The following is a 17,696-nucleotide window of genomic DNA, read 5'->3' on the forward strand; positions in this document are numbered from 1 at the left end:
CATGCTAGGTGATTCGGTGAAAGCTGAAATTATTCATGTAAACGTTTATTATTCCATTGTTAATTTAAGGCCTTTGAAAAGTGGTACATAGATATTTATAAACTTCGATCTTCATGTTACTTCTGCATGGATAGCCGGAATGCTGCTGAGCTTCTGTACATGTCGCTTACATCAGCGCTACACGAGGGTGGCTGTGTTTATTGGAAGGTGCTGCTCCACACCCACAGTTTATATATCTTATCAGGTCAACGGGACGAGCTGCAAATGAGACCGCTAAATGAATTCGGCTAATATTTCAGCTGACTATCCCGGCCGCAGTCTGTGCTGTGTTTTCACTATGAATCACATTAGCATTCATACAGACCACCAATTACGGCGACTAAACGGTGCTGTGCCATTAAATGGCCTGATGCCGGCGGCCCCGTCTGTGTATTATTTCTGTCCGGCCGTGGCGCCGGTGTAACAAGGCTCCGCCAGAGGCTGGCTCCACATGTCGGCGCAGCAGTGACATATGTGGCTGGTTAATGGACCGACCGGGTGACCTCAGTCCCGCCGCCGCCCGCTCACATTCCAATCCGCAATCAATCGATGTCATAGGAGATAGTGGAGGTGGTAAACAAGCAGCGCCAGTCGCGGGGAGGCGCTCGCGCCGCGGCGCCCGTCGCGGCCGTGTCGCTGTTTAGCCTCGGCTGTCATAACGTTTGGCAGGACAATGGTCTCCGGATGGCTGACGAGCAGCCGGCGCCGGTCGCGTCTCTGTCACCGCGGTGAAGCTCTCAATGGCTAATGAGGACCGCCGGAGAGGTGCCGATAGAAATGAAATAGAGAAGTTCCGTTGTGAATAGCTCGTTGTTCTGTTCATCTGTTCTCGTGTATGTCTGCTTGCGTTTGTGCCGGCGCTGCTCTGTCGGTCTGCGCATCTGTGTGGCTGTATGTCTGTCTGTCTTTCCGTGTGTTCTGTCTGCCTTTCTGTCTGTGTCTTCCTGTATCTGTGCCTGTCTATAACGGTCAGCTGCCTGTGTCTGTCGACTGTCTGTCTGTCTATGTGTCCGTCTGTCTGTCACCGGAACCTTTCCACAAGTGTGCCGGTCCACTGAGTGTCGCGCTGGGCCCTCACTCCTCAGTGGGTCGCCCGCTCGGACCTCATAATGCGATCTGGTGGAGCGGTGTGTCCGCCGGCCCGCTCTGAAGGATCACCGGCTTTATTCATGACAAGACCGCTCGTTCTTTGATGGATTATGTCCGTAATGGGATGCAGGCATCTCTATCGACGAAAGACGAGAGCCGTTAAGGGATGTTTATCTGATTAATGGTGCACACAAGTGGAAGCCGCCGGTGAATAGTTATCCCGCTCATGACAGGGCCCTTGTTGCGGGACCTAGTTTACATATAAACCGGATTGGTGAGGCATCAGCTTTTTTTCTACAAATTTGACACGACCCTTTCGGTATATCTGAATATGTAAGCTGTGCTTAACTTTGGTGAAGTGTGAACCTTTGCAACAGCTAGTTGTATTTCATTAGAGACTAATTATGTTCGCTAAGAACCGTTTTCTATCGATTGATATCACATACTCATTTGCATGCTTCGGTTTCACACCTTGGTCTCTCATCCCCCACTTCGAAACGCTGCACTAAATCAGCACACACCGGGTGTGTCTCCCTCACATAAATACTCAAATGTCAGCAGTTTCTCAGCGTCTCCGCCCATTGGGCGATGCTGGAAATGACAGACGCACCAATTGTCTGCAATACATCAGAGCTCCACTCAACGCCCAGGACCGACCAACCCGCCGTGACTTGTTTTCCCGGCCCGTGATCAGCGTTCATGATATACGTTTGACGCACACCCAGTAGCATGTTGACACTGTGCACTAGTTAGCTGTCATCACCCGTCCCCCAGGCGCCACCCCGACCTCTGGTATAATGCACTGTGTGACTCATCCTCGCCTCTATTTGCTTATGCTGCCTTTCCTGGAGTGCACGCCTCTCTTACCAGTGCACACTACACAGAGCGCGATTGAACTGACAATTAGCTGACGCTGCGAAATGCGAATCGAGCGTGTCACCGCGCTACGATGAGCCGAGAGTTGGCAGGGACTAGACAGCAATGTCAGTCGTTACGCACCCAATGATGACTGAGCTGTCAATCAACGTCACCGTGGTGACGGGTCTATCACGCGGCGTTACGTCGGTGTCATTTCTGTCACCTGTCATGTTGTTTACCAAATGTCACCTTTCCTCGCCAGATGCTCGGGGAATCGCACTGACACTAGCTCGTCTTCAGAAGTTTTTTTTCGACAACCCCACTCCCATCCCTTCCGCCAGCGCCGGTAGCATCCACCGGAAGAGAGAGAGAGAGAGAGAGAGAGAGAGAGAGAGAGAGAGAGAGAGAGAGAGGAGACGGCAGAGCGCAGAGAACCGCACGTACCGTCCCTACTCTGCACCGCTGTCGCCCCGGGCTGCACATGCCGCGTGTCACCGCCCGCCTCGTTAGCGCTGACAGAAGTGTTGTCGCCAAAAAAGCAGCACCCAGCGGCGACTGACTCGAGCCGAGTCTGGTCGGCTAGAGAGGGCTGGAGATGAGAGCAGGGTAATGAGTTGGAAAGAGAGAAATGGAAGAGGAAAATAAGGCGTGCGAGAAAGAGGAGGTGATTTAAAAGCAGTCGGACGCCGCTTCCACTCCTGTCCATGGGCGGCGCCACCGCGGGGGACGGGGGGGACAGGTCCCCCGCTATCGAAAGTTAGGGGGGTACAGTACCCCCCTATCGGCGAGGCCCGTTCAATAGTTGATAATAATGCATTATAGAGCTATCCGTCGCATTTAATGCATCGTTGGTTAATCAAGGCAGGTTCTGAATAAAGATGGCTGTTGGGATGCATCGCAGGGGGTCCTGGCCATCTGCAAAAGGTGTGGAGCTGTGATGCCTGTAGTTATTAGGTGATCGGCAGGGCCTCGGGGATCGTGCCCCCTTTTTGGGGAGCCAGGCAGGGTTATTATATATTAACACATGGTTTCCCGTGTGTAAATGGTTTTAACGCACGACGTGGATGGATTGGAGCACGAGTGTGTTAATGCACGAGTGAAACGAGTGCATTAACGCACAAGTGCTCCATTCCATCCACGAGTGCGTTAAAACCATTTATGCACGGAAACCATGTGTTAAACTAATTAATACATGCTTAACGGTGCGAATTTAAATCAAAAGTAAACTTAATCCATGACACTAAATGGGCCTTTTGTGGGAATTCTTAGAATAAAGTCAATGACCCTTCCGAAAAACTTCAGTCGAGAAATTCATCACTGCACGCGCGTGCACCAATTTAAATTGGTGCACGGCTACCTTCGAATTAACGCACGGTTAATCTCCAGTGAACGCACCGTAAAGTATGTATTAATACTTATTACCTCCCCACCCCACTGCCAGACCCCATTGCCGATAAAACCAAGTTCACTGAAATTCCATAGATTTCCGTTACTATATGAAAATTTTCCATTCCTAATTAGTCAAATTCAAGCATGGCAGTTCTACCACAGGAACCATTTGAAATCTATGCCATTTAACCCCAGCACTTGTGGGGAGAAGTGTTCGGATAGATCACAGGCAGGACCAAAAAAGCACGCAGTAGCCCAAGACCTTATAATTGGATATAGCATCGGCTCCCTCTCGTCAACTGTCAAGGGGTTCGATAGCACTCGTTTTTTTCTGCAAAACTAAGTTGGGTCGGCGGCCGAACGGCTGGGGGTCTAATCGAGCCCCCATCCCTCCCCTTCTTAGTCAGCGGCTGTGAAAATGCCATTACCAGCTGTTGAAACATGGCAGTTGCTTTTGCATGAGTGCACGAAAGGGTTTTAGGTCCGTGGTACGTGAAAGGTTCTACATGAAAATTGAGATACACCAGCTTATCAAATTGTGCTCACTGTGGTGCGCTCGGTTTTACCTTGACTAGTCTTTGAATTCTGGGGTGAAACAGACCAGTCAAGAAACCTGTTCCATAAGGAGAGCCACTAATGCTAAAGAGATGTGGGCTGAGGTTTCCAGAGACCTTCATTACCTCCCAAAGGGGGTGCCCCGCCATTTGCCAATCCCTGCTGTAGTTGTTACGATTGGAGGGTGAATATGAGAACGATGCAGGTCGTGCCAGCTCGATCATGAGAACACAATGGTGCCGACATCACAGCTCTACTGCCATTTTTGACGAAGTTAATCAACAAGCACCGGAATCCTACCCTGGGGCATTTCACCTGCAGAGGTCGCCGGACCTGAGACCCGTATTTAGTCGACGGACCTGTATTTAGGGCCTTGCTGAGACCCTTTCACTCAATTTTTTTTTCAACGGTGCATGCGCTCGTTTTTCCCGCGAAGCTCTTGGCAAGTAAAATCCATCAGAAAGTGTGATCAAATAACGGCTGGTGACCTTCCATGACCTAGCAATTGTCTAAGATAAACTTGGTGGGGCTTAGGTACAGAAGATGACTTTATTCTATTTTCCTCACTGGGAAACATCTCATGTGCGCCAGGGACTGGAGTGTATCGAACCCGTCCATGACGAGCCACCCGACCCACCCACCCTTCTCCCTATCCTCGTCACAGAAGAACGGCTCGTTACGGTGCCATCGGCGTCACATGCCAGCTCGTTACTCTGCCGCTGACAACCGATCGACTGTCTCCTGAGGGCATGTTGCGCGGAGGGGAGGGGCGACTGCCGCTGCTGAGGAGCGGGGCTGAGAGTCTCATCTGTCACAGAAGAAGGTTTGTTAGACAGTCGGCATGGTATGGACGAGCAACAGTGGTATGGGTCGAGGATGTTTCGGACGCTGTTTGCCTTCGGCCTTCAGAAAGCAGTCTTGGAAACAGGATGTGCCTCTAGGACGGTCGCCCCGGGCGTTGTTCAGACCGGGCAGCGGTTGTTGTCTTGGCTCTAGTTGGTGACACTGCAGTGCAGTGTAAGGTGGCTTCCGTGTTGACGGGATATTGTCGCCTGCTGGGTCGCCAGTGACAGGTCTGACAGGCTGATGTTGACAGGTCTGTCGGCAGTGGGCGACGCTCGCTGACGGCTGACACCCTCCATGTGACCAGGCGCGAGCAACAAGGTCGGTATCGGTCGCCCTGACGGGTCAGCCGGGGACAGAGATGTCGGCTGCAGGCTGGTCAACCAACAAAGGTGCTCAGGCGTCAACCCTTACCGCCTCTTTCCCTCCCCTTCCTCGACGTGGACTGTCCAATGTTCGTGCCTTATAGAAACAATCATATGAACCATCATAAGCAAAATAAAGCGGTCTGTGTTGAAGATCATCTGACAGTGATTGCCCTTCTCTTGTCAGAAGATGATTGAACCCGGCTTGTATATGTAATTGCTGTCCATTGTCTGTGACTTTGATTGGCCTTTTAATCGCCGTCTGTCTGGCCTTTAAATTGCCGAACGGACGACGACCCCCTCTCATTCGTAAGTTGCACGGAAATCGGCACTCACGGCGGTCTCCAGGAGGGGGCGGGGGTAGGCGGCATCCGCCCTTGTTCCTCCCATCACGGCATCCCCGAACAAAAATGGCCGTCTCGATAAGCATCAGGCGGCGGCATTTCGGGTCGGCACGAAACATTCATAAAGCGACGCGGCGTATCTCCATAATGAGCCGGCCTGGACGATAAAAGCTCATGGCGAAATAAGTTCAGCCTCGTGACATTCCTGCGTCATAACCTGGCTGTGGGACGATCAATAAGCGTGAGATAATCCTGCAGATGATCTCCCAGAGAGTCAGAGTCAGAGTCGGAGTCTTCTGTGGTCTCCTTGAGCGCCTACTAAAGGTAGGTGATGGTTTGACGAACATTCCGGAACCAGCCTGAGACCGGAGCCCGGATTCCTTCCTTGCTCAGAACCCTGACTGAGATTCTAACCTCAGATGCGGTATGACAATCCGTGAGCGGCAGCGCAGAGTCGCACGCGTGCCGGGCGGTGTTGTATGATTAAAGAACCCAGCCATCCAGTCGTGTCATTCAATTTGCAGAGGCCACGCTGCATCGTCACCGAACCTGAAATTGACGAGGAATTGAGCGAATCATTTACACCAGAAAAACAGCATAGCTTTTGTGAGAATATGAGCGGTGAACGAATCTGACGAGCCTGTGCAACCAGATAACAAATACCAACCGAGGAGAATCCAGACTTACAGAAGCGGTACAAGTGAACGGGAAGTCACAATAAATTTTGCAGACGATTTGATGCCACACTAACAACGTGTTTGCTCGAATGCTTCGGCGCTTAATACGTGCCAGAAATTCGTGACAATAAATCCGAGTAGTTGTCAGAATTTCGACACAAGATTAGAGTTTTTGCAGCCGTTGAACTCTTTGTTCCCACGGACTTTAAGAGGACGTCTTTCTTTCCGCTTCTCTCGCTCTCTCTCTCTCTCTCTCTCTCTCTCTCTCTCTCTCTCTCTCTCTCTCTCTCTCTCTCTCTCTCTCTCTCTCTCTCTCTCTCTCTCTCTCTCTCTCTCTCTCTCTCTCTCTCTCTCTCTTCTCCTTTCTTCTCTTGAATTAAAACCCACTTCGCCGTCTCACCATTGTTTTCCTGTCACCTGCTCATGAAATGTTTTACTGTATAACTGCCTTTTCACACGATTGTTTAGGTAACTGCCTTTAGTCAGGTATTGTTTAGGCAAGCATGGTGCGAACATTGCGGACATCACAAATTAAACTGTTAACGTTGCATCCATTGTTACGTGGAATGAAGTGAATAGAGTGAATGATCCGGTTACCTGTGACCATAAGATAACTCATGGGATTACATTCATTACGCAATTAAAATAACTCCTTGGTCATGTGAATGATGAGGTGTGCCCATTGTTGGCTCTTATAACAGTTAATAACCGATAAGTTGCAATTGCTAATTGTTCACGTTAATTAAAGTGTCTTATATAAGCTCCACAGCTTTTGTCTACAACTTTGCTGCCACGCTTGAACATGTATTCATTTATTGTTTCGTCATAGTCCTTCTTTGGCTGACAGCTTTTCTATCCGTCTGACACATCTGACAGGTGGCATTGATCATTTTGTGGCTTATGCATCGGAATGCATGTAGCTTATAAATCTATTCGACTGCATTTTTCGACCGGTATGACGCATGGATTGACAAGCATTTGATCGAACTAAGATCTTAACTCGAGGGTGTGGCCTCATCATCTGGCTTTCTGAAGAAAAAAAAACGCTGTTGTTTTACCACAGCTCTGGCTGGTAACCACATTTGTCAAGGTCCCATATAAACCGCTCTGACGCTTAACAAAGTCGGGCCTCAGGAGTACGATGATAAATTGGTGGTAGCTAACCAGCGGCTTGCCTGATAGGCATCTTATTGCAGACATTATTTGTATATTTGAGGATAAAAGCAAAATATCTGATGATAAACGTCAAATGCTGAAAGAAAAATTGCCAGATATTCTGTGACAGACATCAGGGCAGTTATGGCGGACTATGAGAAGAGTCAGTTCCATGGTAACAGATGCCAGCCCGGTAGTGACTGACGGCAAGTGTGCGCCGGATGGTCTTTAATCGCAAAGTGACCGATGTCTGGCCTACCGTGTAGCCTGGCGTGAATTACCGCTGCCTCGGTTTCAGCGACATGACACATGACTGCCAAAGTCAGTCTGCTGGACAGGAATGTCCGCGGATGCAGCGTCCGCCTCAAATCCGGGCGCCGCCCGAACAAACCGTCTGTGCAGGCGCTGGCCAATTCAGCGACCGTGTCAAACAGGACATGACCAAGCCAGCCGACTGTACTGGCCGACCGAGCTGGCTCCTTGAATTAATGTCGTGTCGCGGCCCTCAACCCAGGGTCCGTCTGGCAAGTGAGTGAAGCGGGTGACCGCCTCGACGTCAACGACCTGGTCTTCACCGGGTAGTTGGTATCCGCTGCAGCGGCTAATGCGTTTGATGGATTTGATGTGATGCAGCAGACCTAGACAGACGTCGAAACCAATCACACTAAAAGGGACTAGCCCTTTTGAAGAGACGCGGCACTCTGGTTTGCAGTGCGGCATTTGACGTTTGAGTGGTTGAGATCGGGGTCCTTTGACGGCTATTCTGTATGTTTATGTCCAGCTTTTGGTCTGAGGCGGTGCACAGTTATTATTCCAGTTGTTGGCTTCTAACATCGTGTGGATGAAACAATGCACTGTCGAGACACTTGAATGAGTCCAAACAGTTTGTTTCAGTGTTATGTTGTAGGTTAATTTACATCGTTTTACATAGTGCTTAGCAAGACGGTGTTTCGTCGAAACCCGTTCAGATATCACCCAAGCTAACCGTTGACCTAGAAACACCTTTGATTTTCCTGCCCCCTCCCCCCGCCCCAGTATTTTGTTGCTCCCCCCCCCGCCCCCCGCCCCCTGAAACCTGGCACGGTCCTCAATCATTTTTAAATTTTGCCTCACTGCTCTCCGAAGACTCTGAAAAAGGGGTCGCCCCCTCCCCAGACGCTCTGACCCGGTGTGTTTTGCGCCCGCGCCGTCGGGGCACGCATCTCAGACAGCTGCCGCCTCCGTAATCATCGCTAATTAAACTGGATCTGCTGGCCGGGCCCGGCTCCTAATTAGGAAGCGAGGAGCGCGGCACCCTCCGACACCGGCCATTTGGCGGATCTGTGTCGGCGTCAGCCTATTTACGTACGCCGACCAGCCGACGGACCGACGCGGACGAGTCATACCTGACCTGACCCAACTGGCTGCGACCTGATTGGCATGAACTAACTCCACCCGGCTGGACTTAGTGGCAGAGCTATTTCAGTGAAGTCTAAAAGTGAACATTCGAGGAAGGCCGTGACTTCAGAACGGCTTGCTCAAGACAGGAGGCCGTCGTTCGCCGCCTTTTTTCCTCGTGCCAGCTCGACATTTGTCGCTCTTGGCCCGTTGTTCACCTGATGACGTCACGATGTAATCATACGGCGCGGCGCACTCTATCGAAACATCGCCGAATTCAGCGTCGACGCATGCTGCGCCGTTTTTGTCGGCGTCAGAGTGAGCTTTTTGTTGCAGTTTGAGCCGTGCCGTGTGATGCTATCGGCTGGAGCGTCCATCAGACTCTGGCCGATTACACGGGTCACCGCTGGGTCACCCCGGGTCAGCAGTGGGTCACTGGCAGGGCACACGACGGCTGAGCGGAGTCGGTGTCGCCGCCCACAGTCGTTCTCTGCTGTGTCGCTTTGTTGAAGGTGGGGAGACTGATTCGTGCTGCTTGTGGCGAACGATCGAGGACAAAGAGGGGGAGAGCGATTCACGGCGCTCGGAAGGAGTCTGTTCTTAGATAGCTCTCCTGTGTTCACGCATACAGTATTGATCGAACTTCTGATGCTGGCGGACGAAATGAGAAACAGAACATACCCGAGGAATGGCTGCTGGTGGACAGACATCGGAGCGTCTCATTCAGCTGTCAACGCGAGAATGTTGACAGGACGCTTCTCTCCGGAGCTCGGAATCCAGAAACAGGCCGGCCAGTACCTGACATTCCTTCGGTTTCTCTGAGCACACGTGAGCGGCTCACGTCTCTGTTGGGAGCGTGCATATTCACCGTAGTGCGCTGATCCGGTATTTCTCCCCGTGCCGCTGTGGCCGAGCTGTAAAAACGGCCCGGATCGACGGCACGGCCGCGTCTCTGGCGCAAAAACGCCTGTCAGCTGTCGATCAGCGACGGTCAGCCGCGAGTACGCCGAGGGAGACGGAGACGGAAACGATGCCGGAGACGGAGACGGAGGGAGGCTGGTTCGAGTTTCTCTTTGCGACAACTACCTATGGTTTCATGCTGTTGCATTTTTAACGAATGAACAGATGGAGCTGTCTAGATTCCGCTTTTTGTCCCATTTTGTATTGTAATGCGTGTTACTAAATCATAGCAAAATTCACGGTACATCTCGTTAGCATGTAACATCTCTACGATTACAAAGCTGACGCCTGACCTTTTTTACCCAAGATACGACCTAAAGGATGTCTGAATATCTCCATACCTCTCGAGAACCATGCAACTTATGAGCACTCCACGGACTTCTCCAGGTCTCCCTAGACCCCAGACCTCCTCAGCCCTCACGCCTCCCCTGAGTCCCCTGTGGTGTTCCCGTGAAGCGGGTTCGCCGGCCGCCGACAGTCTGCCGCCCTTCCGGGGCGGTGCGTGCAGTGTATGCGCATACTGGCCAGCCCGCTCACGGCGGGACACCGCCACTGCACCGGTGAACAAAGCGGCACCCGGACGCCGGAAAGGCGCCCCTTTCGCCACGCGGCCGCAGTCAAAACAAGACGCATTCGTCGCGGCGCGCCGCACTCGTCTCACCGTGACGTTACGTGATGTGAGCGTGACGCGGGGCCGCTGGGGCCGGGGTGACCCGGGGGTGGGGAGACTGGGAGTGGAAACGGACGCAAACCGGCTGGGAACATAGCCGGCCTGTTATGTTCCCAGGGAATAATTTGTGTGATGGATCGTGCATCAGCTTTTGCGGAGGTGTGTGATTTGTATTTGTTGCAATAACAATGAGATCATATGAAATTTCCCGCTGGTTCGTGTCCTCAGTGCTCGGACTATATGTCTGTGGCGCTCGGTATGTCACGGTGGGTGAGTCTGCGCGGCTGACTGAGGTCAGTCGTCTCCCGGTGCACGCGGCGTGGGCCGTCGGCCGCCAGCAGGGGTCAGATCAGCGGCGGCATTACCCGGTCCGGCTCGTCCCGCGTGGGCTGCCGGAGCCATCAGCGCCGGCGGGGGTCCGCGCCAGTGCGCCACCGGTGCTCGCCGCCGCTGCGCCGCTCCCGCCGCGGCCACCGCCAGTAAATCGGCGTCCGGCACGGTCGTTCAGCGCTGACTTGTGAGCCGAGCCGCCGCTGCAGAGGCTCCATCGAGCCGCGCGTCACCCCATGAAGCGGACACCGGTCCCTGGCCGCCAAGCGCGCGGCGATATGTGGCGCCGTTCCGCAGATGAGAGACGAGCAGTGGCGCGCGGCGTGACCGTGCGCCGGGTACGCCGCGCCGGCTGACCGCTGCCGGGGGAGCGAGGGCGGCGCGGCGCCGGCCCGTGGGACCGACACCCGTGAGTGTGCGCGTCGTGACGGCCTGATTGCGCCCCCGCTGGGCGGCGGCCGCGGCGCTGGCAGGACGTGAACACGGTGTCATCGGCGCCTCTGCGGCCGCCGCCGGCTGCCGAGGTGCAGCGGCGCGCGTGCTGCGAGCAGCCGGCGCCCCGCCAGTTGATCCCGCCGTGGAATTCGTGGGGCGGCCGCGCCAGTCGCGGATACCCAGAAGGATGCGCGCTGATGATAATGAATGCGGTCTGTGTCAGCAGGCGGGCCCGCTGTGGCGGCGGCCGATTCGGGCCCGATGTCAGCTCGCTGTGGCGTGTTCTGCTAATTGTGTTTGCTGACCGGCGTTTACAGTGGAAACCAAATACGTCATTAAATATTCCCGGGCCCAGAGTCAACATTAATTTGTGACCAGCAAAAGATGGGCAAATGGTGCCGATTTTTCCATTTGTAGAGACAGCGATCTGTTGTTTTATACTGGTCAAATGGACTTCGTTTTAAATACCAGATGACTAAGTCACGACAAATGCGACATGGTATGCAGTTCCCTCTAAATTGATGGCCTAAATCATCACTGCTACTGTTGGAAACGAAACTTGATACGTCCTCTGGGTGTTATGATACCTTTATCGCATCATTACTCAGTTGAACGGTTATTCATGGAATCATTTGACCGACTTCATGCAAGAAGAATGTACCCACCGCTACTGCTGATGTCAGTCCCTGTTTGTCGCCTCATAAACCTCACAAAATGCATTATTCTGCATGTATTTCACCGCACCGAAAATTTAACGGCCACCGTATCGCCATTCATCTCTCATTCACCACAGCCAGTTTCCGGATAATGCAGCAGTCAGCGTGGACGGACGTGCACTCCAGCGTTCAGTATGAATCATCTCATGGTCAATAAATCCCGGCCCTCGCCGCTCCGAGAGTAGGTCCACTTCTGCAAACACTCGGCGCTGTTTACCCCAGTCTTCCCAGAAAGGCATCCCATCGACCACAGATCGGTGGTCGGTAGAGCACTGGACAGTGTCCTGATCCCGACGGATCGGGTCTCTGCTCTCAGTGCTGCAGCTTAAGACGCAGCATGATCCCGTGATTCTGTGGTCTAGAATGTGATTCCACCGCATCAGCTTAAGGATGAATTTCTGGTGACACGTTGATGAGAATTCCACTGGCTTTTGACATAGTTGATGGTTTTATGCAATCAGAAACGAAAATGTGTCGAATTAATTACCAAACAATCCCCCCCCACACACACACACATTTCATATATTTCGTGCGATAACCGATGATGACCTATCAATACGGTTGAAACGTTTTGCAAGTTTACAATCACCTAAAAATGTAAATGTCAACCTATCGTATATACTGTTCCTTTCATAGAAAGTGACGTTTTTACATTCCCGCAAATCCCACAAGCCAAAGCTCCCTTGAGGTTCCCTTGCTAGTGGCAGTTCTCCTAACGCCCTGATAGTTAGCAACTTGACCCTGGTTGACCCCCATGAACCCTTCCAGCAGCCTCGCAAACCAGCTCCCTGGAGTCCTCTCAGCAGTAAGCAAACACCCTCTCAAGAGTCCTCCCGTAGCTGCCTCGTCAACCCCCGCTCCGCGCTGCTGCCACTCTGTTGACGAGAGCCAGCCGTCCGTCATGGGACTGAAGCCGCTCGATCAAAGTCACATGAACCCAGCCGTGCCCCTGAGCTCCTTGATGGGTATGGATCGTCCTTGGCAACCCACCACCAGTCCCCGGTGACTCTGAGCGGCTCTGGTGACGCGGCCGGTCGCTGGAGCAGATACGGTCGGCACCTCCGCAGTTGACGGCCTGTGACTGTGTTTGGACAGACCTCGGACAGGCGTCCCGGACGGTCTTCATAGTTAAACTCGGCGCTATGACCAGCATCGACAGCCGCTCACGGCCTGGTTCAGGTCTGGAATGTCCTGTCACGAGTGGCTGATTTATGTGTGAAACCACGGCGCCCGCAGCCGGCCCCTGTCCGTTCTACCGGCACCCTGAGAGCGCGCGGCGCCGCTCCGAGCCGCGCACCGATTTGATCCCATTCCGACAGCTCGTTTGGCCGCGACCGTTGTAGTGCTTTGCCGCGTCTCATGTACGAACCATGTAAAACGGCACTAAAACGTAATAGCAGCACGTCTTGGCCGGGCGTGCAACTGGCCGCTCTAAAGGTCCGGCGAAAGCCATCAGACGAAAGTGGCGCCGCTTGGATCGAATTCGCTGATATGATCGCGCGCCGCAACGGCCCGCCGGTCGTGGTGCCGGCGTGTCGGCTCTCTCTCTCTCTCTCTCTCTCTCTCTCTCTCTCTCTCTCTCTCTCTCTCTCTCTCTCTCTCTCTCTCTCTCTCTCTCTCTCTCTCTCTCTCTCTCTCTCTCTCTCTCTCTCTCTCTCTCTCTCTTTCGTACAAGTGTATTCTGATATGTATAGAAGTTCACCTGTCACTCCTGTCCCAATCACTGGAACCATGCCTTCCTTTCGACTTGGACGTGATCGAATACGTTTTCCATATTCACCCTTTGAACAAATGTCTTCCGGCCGCTCGCGCTGGTAGTCAGCACCACCGGTGGTGTAAGCACTGAGTGGACGCACCTTACCCCGGACTAACTCTGTAGGGTTAGATGGGTGCAGAGATGAGAGCTGACAAACATGGGTGGGTTGGTAACCAAGCCCAACGCTATGCAGTGTAGAATGTATTTGCTGAACGCCTTACAGACAAGGCGTAAACCTGAGAAGTGCCACCGTGAGGAGAATCACAAATTGATTGAAGTATGGGTAATTTTGATGTTAGACATTGTGTGGGCAGGCCTTGATTGGTTAAGCTGTGCTTCATGACATACTGTTTTCATGCACACATTCAAAACATGGCGATTATATTCCGATTGAAGTTTTGCCATGCACGAAATGCATGTCGTTTCCTTCCCGAGATGACAGCCTGCCGGTCCTGCCCCCGTCTCAGCCTCTCAGCAATGTCAGCGATGTCAGCCTGTCCGTCAGCTCTGCTCAGCAGCGACACTGAGCTCCGGTCAGCCTGCAGACATGTCAGACCGTCACGAGCTGTCGTGTCGCCTCCCTCCTCTCCCTCCACTCCCTCCCTCTCCCTGGTCACCGCTCCTCCCGTCCCGGTCCGTCCCGGTCCGTCTCGGTCACAGATCGTATTCCGCTCACGAAGTATTGCCCTCCTCACCGGCACGGCATACGACAATGCGTCGTTTGTCAAATTCAGATTCAGTTTATGGGCTCAATATGCGGTCGGCGGGCGGCCGGCGCGGGACGGCCCCATGCAGAGCAGCGGTGACCGAATGCGTCGGTCAGCCCCGACCTTGACCTCTGACCCAGCGGCAGGCGGCTGGGACATGGCAGTGACCTGTCACGTTGCCTCCCCTGCTGTGAGACAGCGTCATCCTCTACCGCTGCTGGTCGTTCACTCTGAGCCAGGAATGTCGAACATTGGACCGGTCATACAGCTGGTTGAAAATCCCAACCTCAGCTGCTCCCTGCCGTAGCATCTCGGGTATTCCGCGAGCGTACCGCGTCCAGGAAGCGCCGTGTCGCGATTTGAATGTCGCATGACGTCTGCGAGTCAGGTCTGAATGGCAAGCCGACCGCCGCGCTGGGAGAAGCCGCGGCTGGGTACGCGGCCGAGGAATGCACGGCTGTGCGGTGTTGTCGATGACGGCTCCCGCTGCCCGAGGAACTCTCTTTCTCTCTCTCTCTCTCTCTCTCCCCCTCTCTCTCTCTCTCTCTCTCTCTCTCTCTCTCTCTCTCCTTTCCTCTCCCTCTCTGAGAAATTCTGCTCTGTCGGACACACGGGGACGAAGCCTGTCATCATTATGTGGTCTCGCTGCAGAATTGTCAGGGACCCGGTACCGCAGAGCTTGTAGAGGAGTTTTTAGTGGTCTGTGTCGGTAGCGCTGAGGTAGTTTTGGTGAGGATTTTGGCAGCTTTATGGCGAGTATCCTTCTATATATGTCCTTAAGCGAGGCAATCGGCAATGTTGACACACCACTGTACTATTGGCTTCAAAATCCTCCTTTTCCAATGGATGTCCTTGTATGAGATTTTCTGACAACTGGACGGCTAAAAGAGCGAGTCCCTAGCCTCCGGCTAAGAACCCATCCAAACAGTTCCAATTACATGCTAGCTGGCCGTCTCTGGGGTTAGCCGTGGGTCGGGCTCGGATGTGTGGGAGGTGAGGTGACTGGCACTGAGGCTGGGGCCGAAGCACGGCATCGTCAGCTATCATTACACCCTCCCACGCGCCCCATGGCCCGGCCGCCGCTGTCCGCCGCCACCAAAGGGTAGCATTACACCCAATGACGCCCCAGCAGACGCATCGCAGTGTAATTAGCCTTGTCCGGCGAATACATATTACCGGTCGCCGGCCAATGACAATAATTGAGCGCTGTGTGTGTGCCGGTCGCGGCCGGGCCCGGCGCTGGCGCTGATTGGTCGGGGCCGGCGCCGACAGCCAATCAGCGTCGAGTCGCGCGGCGGCCGGCCGGTGCGCCGACGGAATGCCGTCGCGCCGCGCCGGATTGATGTCCCGCCGGTGGACTATTCATTAGCGGCGTGTTTTTAACGCTGATCGCCGCTGCCGTCCGCCGTTTGGTGGCGCCCAATGACGGTGATCGGCGCGGCGCCGCTGACAATCACAGACCGAGTTCGAGATGGTCGCGCCCGGCGCCCGGCGGAGGCGGAGATCCGCCGCGCCGGCCCCGGCGGAACTGTGCACGCCCCAAACAGCCAACAATTGACGGGTTTCTGTTACCGACCTTTCCGCCCACGCCGCAGCTGCGCCGGGTGTGACTGCAGCCTGTTGATATCTGGCACTCAGCACAGCTGCGCTCGGAGAATGTGGGTATCGAGACTGCAGGATTTCACTTACGCTTGCTAACTACGGATATATCGGCATAGACTGTTTTCCTTTTAGGAATGCAACAGAACAGTTAATTCGGGCAATTCGTTCCACCGAATGCAATGCATAAGTTAGCATCAATTAGCCATCACCTGGTATCTATGTGCGTGATATTTAATAATTGACGTTTCTGAATGAAATAACTAAAAGATGATTGTCTGTGCCATTTCTGTTCTTCATATTGAACCAAGCTATGATCTCTTTATGATCTGTTTTCAACAGACTTCTTTTTCTTAACCTTTACTCTGCTACAATGAGGGGATATTGTTGCCAATACAAGGTCTAATGTAGGTATTTCCACGCCGTGTTGGCTTGTCGATCCATTGTTTTAAATTCGTTTCGCTACAGTGGCTTAGGAAACCCTTCGCTCTTTTTTTCTGTCTATGCAAAGTCGGTGACATAGCTTTACCTGTCTTCTCTCAAGCTACTCGTATTTCTGGTAGGTTGAAGTCTCCCACTATTACCAGAGGACCGTTTACATTACTCAAGGCTTTCACTGTTTTTGCCAAAGCGCCGTCATTTTTAGTTGGTCGATAGCATACCACTTACGGTCACCGACAACTCATCAAGGTGAATCAATAGCAGTTAGCAGTTAGCACCTCGATATCTTCAGAATCCCACAGCCGATTGGGTTGCAGTGAGCTGCGCACGGCACACGCCACGCCGCCGCGACTCCCATGGTTGCGGCGGAACCACGTATGGTCGTGGAACGCTGCCCGTAGCTCCCAGTCCGCCACTTTGTCGGTCAACCATGTTTCCGTGATACCGATCACATCATATTTCTCAAACCGTGGAGCGAGGGACCACAGAAACGGCAGCTCTTTGTTAACACTGCTGGCATTGCTGTGGTACACTGGTAGTGTCATGTCACCGGTCTTATTCGCGCGCCGTGTCCGTAAGTTCAGCTGATGTGCCATGTTTATTATAGTCCCTATCTATTCATAATCCACGTATAACTTCTTTACGCATCTATCATTATCACAGCGAAGTCTCACTTTTAATCCTTTATAAACAGTTGAGGACCAAAAATAGGAACTGCGAACAAACATAACTGAACTGACTAAAACAGAGCCTAAAAGATTCCGTTCTTAGAGGGCTAAGAAGATGCTATTGTTCTTCTTCTTTTTCTTGCTTATCTTATTTCCCACTGGTCAACCGTTTTTGTTAGCTGGTTGATGTGTTTAATTGCGTAATAGCGGGCGTTTGGGTAAAATTTCGTATGATTATACAGTTAAAGTATAAACTAAAGAAGCATTTCACTTATGCTGATTGGTTTAGGCTTTAGTGTAGCAACTGTGTTCCCTTCGAACGAAAATAAAACCAAATGATCGATACCGAATTCCATTTTTATGACGCGTGGTGTCATATCATATGTTTCAACCACATCTGTAGTTTTATCTGTATGAGAAGAGCTACGAAAAATACACGTTTATTAAAGCCCCATTTGGCTCAAGCGTAGGCCCACGCTTCCCTACCCAGCCAGCAATTCGTCCGGGATGCGGTTGGGGACGGTCGGGATAGGCTCCGGATGTCCCGACTTGTCCCTACCGGGTTGGGTAGGCTTGGGTTGTCCCAATCGATACCGGACCTCAGAGGCCGGCGGTAGGGGTGACTCGGGATTTCCGGACCGCATGCTTAATCGGTTGGGACGCGATACGGATAGCCCAATCGAATCCCATCCCATGTTTCGAATTCCATGTTTAGACAGGCTT

This window comes from Amphibalanus amphitrite, unplaced genomic scaffold (assembly GCF_019059575.1).
Source record: "Amphibalanus amphitrite isolate SeventyFive unplaced genomic scaffold, NRLGWU_Aamphi_draft 000234F_arrow, whole genome shotgun sequence".
NCBI classification, from domain to species: Eukaryota; Metazoa; Arthropoda; class Thecostraca; order Balanomorpha; family Balanidae; genus Amphibalanus; species Amphibalanus amphitrite.